General features: G+C 37.6%; 1 non-coding gene across 1 annotated transcript; it reads left to right on the forward strand.

Moving 5' to 3' along the window:
- The first annotated feature begins 2,948 nt into the window (after window positions 1–2,948).
- LOC112536403 lies at window positions 2,949–3,055 on the forward strand. The gene has a single exon (XR_003080432.1). It is a non-coding gene; the product is annotated as a small nucleolar RNA R71 (small nucleolar RNA).
- Window positions 3,056–6,978: the final 3,923 nt, after the last annotated feature.

The following is a 6,978-nucleotide window of genomic DNA, read 5'->3' on the forward strand; positions in this document are numbered from 1 at the left end:
AAATTGTGTAATACCTAAGTGCCCAAATCATCTCATGACTATCAACAATTCATGTAATCTTAAAAGTCATCACAAAGCAAGTTCTAAAAACAAAAATTCTGCACAATGCTCGCTAATCAAAAACACAATGGAGCATAAAGCCTTACCATTGAGTGGGATAAGATTGCATGAATTCTCAAACCAGAGTTTAAACAATCAAATAATCTAATACGCATCAAAATTAACAGTGTTCTATATCCAAGATAAAGTGAAATGAAAGGATCAAGGAAAAACACCAGTTTTACCTGGCTTGATTGAAACTAAGAGATTCGTTCATTGCCTTCTTCCCACAAAGATTCGATACAAGCAATAAGGGTCCATTCAAAAGAAAGAAAATCATTAACTACTCGATTAAAATAAAACTCAAGATAAGGAAAGTAATAATGAATGGACTCAATCAATAAGGGAAATTAAAACAAGAAAAAAACAGCAAACACAAAATTGGTACCTGCACAAATCTATGGTACCTACCCCACACTTGTGAAAAACACTATCCTCAGTGTGAACAAGGTAGGCACTCCAAAATAAAAGGAATAAAATATGTAAAATGAAGCTAATTATAGGAGTCCATAAAAGAAATTGGAAAAATAAGAGAAAAACAAGACAACAAAAAGAGATAAAAACTAGAAAGTCTACTAGATACTGCCCTTGATGTGTACTTGAACACTTCAAAATGTGTTAGTCCTCAAAATTACGTACGAGCATCAAGTAGGCTAACTCCTGCAAAACTCAAGAATAAACACATCCCAAGCAACATCTAGTAAAAGGTTCAACAAGATAACATCTCCTCAAAATCAAACACACTAAAAACAGACTGAAATATCTAACTAAAAGAAATAAATAACTACATAAAAAAAATGTCCAAAAATTCAAAAAGCAAAAATAGATTCGGGAATGCCTCCCGAAGGCGCTTCTTTTTGTTTGAGTCGTCTAGCTGGACTCTACAGCAGCATTCCTGCATCTCGGGCAAATTGAGAAGGTAGGCTCAATGTAAGTTGGGGCTCGAGGCATATAAGCGCAATGAGAAAGTCCGATGTGTATGGTAGATGACCAAGGAGGCACTCTCTGTACTGATTTGGGATGTCCATTCATCCACTCCGAATTCTAGCTAAGTGACCTGTAAAAAACAAAATTGCAACTACCCTTCTCGGGTCTATCATAGCACAAAGTCTCATATCGATACAAGTTGTTTTTTTCAGATGAATAACACATACTAACAAGGGAAGAAACATGTATAGCATCATCCATTTGTACATTTTGTGGTTGTGTATTACATGCAGGATCAATTCCATCAATACTACAAATGGCATGAACATGGTCGGTGGAAGAACTATCAAATGAGGGTAAACTAAAAGTGACACAGTCATGCCCTACATTAAGTTCTAACTTCCTTTCAAATACGTCTATTTTAGCTCTAACTGTGGCAAGGAAAGGTCTCCCCAAAATTAATGTTACACCATGATCATTATCCATATCCAAAACCACAAAGTCCACAGGAAATATGAACTTATCTACCTTAACTAGCACATTTTCCACAATTCCTCTAAGAAGGTTAATAGAACGGTCAACTAATTGAATGCACATCCTAGTGGATTTTGCCTCCCCCAAACCTAGCTTATTGAACAAACTAGTGGGCATGACATTTATGCTAGCCCCTAAATCAACTAATGCATCATCAACACACAAATTACCTATAGTGTAGGGAATATTGAAACTCCTTAGATCGTGACATTTCTCTGGCAACTTGCTCTGAAACACCGCTGGGCATTCCTCGTTAAGTTGAACATAGGTGACCTCCTCCAACTTCCTTTTTCTGCTAAGTATGTCCTTTAAGAACTTAGCATACTTCGGCATCTGCTCCAATGCATCAATAAAAGGCAAGTTAATATGCAGTTGTCTAAAAATATCTAAAAACTTATTGAACTGCTCTTTCGCCTCTGCTTGTTTAGCTCTAGCAGGATAAGGAATCTTAGGTTGACATTCCCTGACTGGAATTGATTTCATCTTTTGTCCCTCAGGTTCCCTAACCTTACTGCTCGCCTCAACCTGCACATCAATAGTGGCATCATAAAAAATAGGCTTAGAAGGAGCTGAAACTAACTTACCTGAATGCAAAGTGATGGCACTCACGTGCTCCCTCGGTTAGACTCAGTGGTGCTTGGGAGCACTCTTTGCTGTCTCTCAGACAACATCTTAGAGATTTGGCCAATCTAGGTCTCCAAGTTCTGAATCGAGGCTTGCTAGTTCCTAAGTGCACTATCAGTTTGCTGGAACCTCATCCCCATAGACGTCACAAACTTCATCATAAGCTCCTCTAAATTTGACTTCTTTTTTGGTAGAGGAGGAGCTTGCAGCCAAAGTGGCTGTCTGCGGCTGATGAAGTCTCTGAAAACCAGGTGGACCTTGAGCGTTATTGTTCCTCCAACTGAAATTGGGATGATTGTGCCACCAAGGGTTGTATGTATTGCTGTAAGGATCGTTCTGCTGCCTTGGGGCATTCCCCATATAGTCAACCTGCTCAACATCAGAAGACATAGCAAAATTAGATGGAAAAGTAGTAGAGGATGAAGCAAACATACCTCCTGTAGTACAGTTTGCACTGTAATGCGGGCCACCACAAAACTCGCAGCCAACGTTCGCTGCATGAACCGGCATCTGGAGTTGGTCAATCTTCTTGGCTAGAAGCTCCACCTGAGCTGCCAAGGCTGCTGTAGAGTCCACTTGGTTGACCACTCCCTGTCTTCCTGGTCGGCTCCTAGAGGATTGCCACTGATGGTTGTTCATGGCCATTTCCATCGTGTTCTCGAGGCGCCCCTTCGCTTAGCGCCCCACCTGCTGCAGCATCCACCATCTGCCTCGTTACAAGGTTCAACCCGCTGTAGAAGGTCTGAGCCTGCATCCACACTGGCAATCCGTGATGTGGGCAACATCCCAAAAGATCTTTAAGCCTCTCCCATGCATCGTACATGCTTTCATCATCAAACTGCACAAAAGAAGATATGTTATTTCTAAGTTTAACAGTTTTAGTGGGAGGAAAATATTTATATAAAATTTTTTCAGCCAACGCCCTCCAAGTAGTAATCATTTGCTGTGGAAGGGATTGCAACCATCTCTTAGCTCTATCCCTCAAGGAAAATGGAAACAATCTCAGCCGAATGGCGTCATCGGTTGTTCCGTTTATCTTGAATGTGTCACAAATCTCCAAGAAATTAAAGATATGTGCATTGGGATTCTCACTGGGCAATCCTCCAAACTGCACACTCTACTGGATCATCTGGATCACGTTGGCTTTTATTTCAAAATTGTTGGCCGCTACAGCAGGTCTGACTATACTAGTTTTCGTCCCATCCAAAGATGGTCGAGCAAACTTGTACATCGTCCTCTGATCCTCATCGGCCTGGGGGTTGAGGTTCTCCATCGCATCAGTTCCTTGAACCTGAACTGTAACTCCGTCCTCCTCCTCAAATGCTTGTAAAGGTCATCTCAATAATCTGAGAGAGTGCTCCAGGTCAGATAACGGTGCTATGGGATCAGGGTTAGAGCTCCTAGTCATAAACTACCTGAAACGGAAAACCAAACAACCGCCAATCAACAAAAATAATAAAATAAAATAAAAATAAAAAAAATAAAAAAATAAAGAATGAATGAATAAACAGATAATGACTAAATTAACACAGAAACAATTCACTCTAGTTTACCATTACTTTCCCCGGCAACGGCGCCAAAAACTTGATAGGCTACTTATGCAACCTACACTTAAGGTAGTGATCCTATTGATGCGGTTTAGCACTAGTGAGTATCAAGGTTGTATCCCTAGAGATCGGGTAAACATAAAGTTACTACTGTTCGTTATGTTATTTAATATGAAATAAGGTGTGAGGAGTCTAAATTAATTAACTAATGATTATAAATGTAAATAAAGGAACAACAGCAACCGACAATCGAAAAACAACTGTAACAAAGAAGCAAACCCAAACGGGACCTAAGTGATGGAATTCTAAGGTTGATTTTATAAACTGCCAATCTTGCTACCCGTGCCTAAATCCTGAATCAAACTCCGCTCCTCTCTTGAGCTCACTGAGTTCTCAAATCTGCACTAACCTAATGGAATCTCTTCCTATCAGATTATTACAGATTAGCATTAAGCATGACTTAGAACTATTAAGAGTTGTTAATTCTTAATCCGGCGAGTGAATTAACCTTATCTTTAAGTATTAACTACCAGTTCTTACTATTTAATTTCCAGTTGTAAAAAGCATTTCTCAATGTCAAGAAACAACCCAAAAGACAATTAATTTAACGTCTCAAATTAATTGAATCAAATTTTATTACTAAACAGTAAGAAGATTACAAAAATGGCAGATAAAGAATCCAATATTTAAACACAAACCATCAACAAAGATGAACCCCAATGGGTTCGGCAATCCTAGCTACTCCTAATGAAAGAAACAAATACAAAAGGAAATAAATAACAAAAAAGAAAATGAAACATATAACTGCTCTTCTATCGAATCGGAGTGGGAATGTCGCAAGTGCCAATTCTGAAACCAGCCTCAAGTATGGATCTCGGATGTCTCGGTCAATCGTCTAGAAACTTCAATCTTTGCTTGAATCCTCCAAATCAATCCTTTGAACTGACATTGGTCTCCCAAAATGTCAAGAACAGAGGTGCAGAAGTGAGGGTCATACAGAAGAAGTCCAGCAAATGAACACCGCCTCATTTTATGTGTTTTATTTATAGATAGAACTGCCTTCGCCGTGCCATAGCCCGTGCCACGGTCCGTGCAACGGGCATCAACCTCCATGAAATGCAAAATTTCTAAAATTGTCCAGAGGAGGTCATTCAAAAGCCTCAAAACTGCGTGCCAACAAGGAATCGACTCCGATAAGCATCTAATACGCATAAATCATCCAAATAGTTTGGTTTCTGCTCGTAAATCAATCAATCTTTATCGAGGAGTCCAAAAACCTAAAAAATTCATAAACATACCACAGTGCAATCAAACAGGAATAAATATGACTCAAATACACGAATAAACAACTGATGAACAGTCAATAAACATTAATAGAATCATCTATATCAAGATGTAAATTCCCAAGATATAGGATAAGTTCCCTTGGATTCAAAGCCCTTAGGTTGGTCCATATAGATGTCCTTCTCAATATATCCATTAAGGAAGGCTGTTTTGACTCCCATCTGCCAAATCTTATAATCATAGTGTGCAACAATGTCTAATAAAATCCTAATGGATTTAAACATGGCTACAGTTGAAAAAGTTTCCTTATAGTCAATTCCTTGCCTCTAGTGATACCCTTTCGCCACTAGCCTAGCTTTTAGGTTTCAACCTTCCCATCAGAACTAATCTTTCTCTTATAAAATAATTTGTTCCCCATAGGTACAATACCTTTAGGAGGGTCTACAAGATCCTAGACTTCGTTCTTATACATGGAATCCATTTTTGATCTCATTGCCTTATGCCATTTACTAGAATCAATTTATGATATTGCTTCTTTGTAACTAGTAGGATCATCTATATGATATGCATCTCCATAAATGAATAACTCTTTTACATTCCCATAGAGCATGCCATATCTCTCTAGTGGATGAGAAATTCTGCTAGATCTTCGAGGTAATGTAATGACAAGGTTGATAGGCACTAATTCATTGATTGGTTCTTGAATGATTCGTTGTTCAAATGACACTTCATCAAGTTTTATCTTCCTTTTACTCCTATTATCTTGAATAAACTGTTTTTCAAGAAAGAGAGCATCTCTACTAATAACGATGGTTATATCAATAGGAAGATAGAAACAATATCCTTTTATTTCTTTAGGATATCCAACGAATCTCCCTTTAATAGATCAAGGTTCCAGTTTTTCTATTCTTAACTTTTTAGCAAAAGCTGGACCACCCCAAACCTTAACATGTTTAAGACTGGGTTCCCTGCCCGTCCATATCTTATATGGAGTTTTAGAAACAGACTTAGAAGGAATTCTGTTCAAAAGGTACAACGTTGTAAGGAGGGCATATCCCCATAAGGAAGTCGATAAATCAGTGAAGCTCATCATCTATCCTACATGTCTAACAAGATGCGATTCCTCCTCTCAGATACACCATTCAATTATGGTGTTCCAAGGGGAGTTAACTATGAAATAATGCCATGTTCCTTTAGGAACTAATCAAACTCACTACTTAAATATTCACCACCTCAATCATATCGAAAGACTTTAATATTTAGGCATATCTGATTCTCTACTTCAACTTTAAAATTCTTTGAATGTTTCAAAGGACTCAGACTTGTATCTCATAAGATACAACTACCCATACCATGATAAATCATCAATATAGATAATGAAGTAATTGTAACCACCACGAGCCATAATGTTAAAAGGTCCACATACATCACTATGTATCAGTCTTAAAACATTTGAGACTCGTTCCCCTTGTCCTGTAAAGGGTGATCACTTCATTTTTCCTTGAAGACAAGATTCACACATTAGATATGGTTTAGAACCAATGGGATTCACTAATCTCATTTTAACCAATTTAGTGATTCTTTCTTATGCAATATGACCTAATCTAAGATGCCACAAATATATCGGATTTAGATCTTTAGTTACTTTGGCATTTATGTTCACATTATGTGTTCCAATTTTATCTACATATTAATTTGAATAATAGAGACCATTAATTAAAGTACCATATGCTACACATTCATTGTCAAAATGAACTTGACAAACATCATTTGCGAAACTAAATTCATAATTCTCAACTACTACAGTCAGAAAGTGAAATGATGTTTTTGTATGCATTAGGTATATATAACTAATCCTCTAATAATAATTTACACCCTGTATACAAAATAACAAAAGCAGTTCTTATGGCAAATGCAGTAATACTTGCTATATTCCTAATTTTTAGAACTATATGATCCTTCT

Source organism: Ricinus communis, chromosome 6 (assembly GCF_019578655.1).
Source record: "Ricinus communis isolate WT05 ecotype wild-type chromosome 6, ASM1957865v1, whole genome shotgun sequence".
NCBI lineage: Eukaryota > Viridiplantae > Streptophyta > Magnoliopsida > Malpighiales > Euphorbiaceae > Ricinus > Ricinus communis.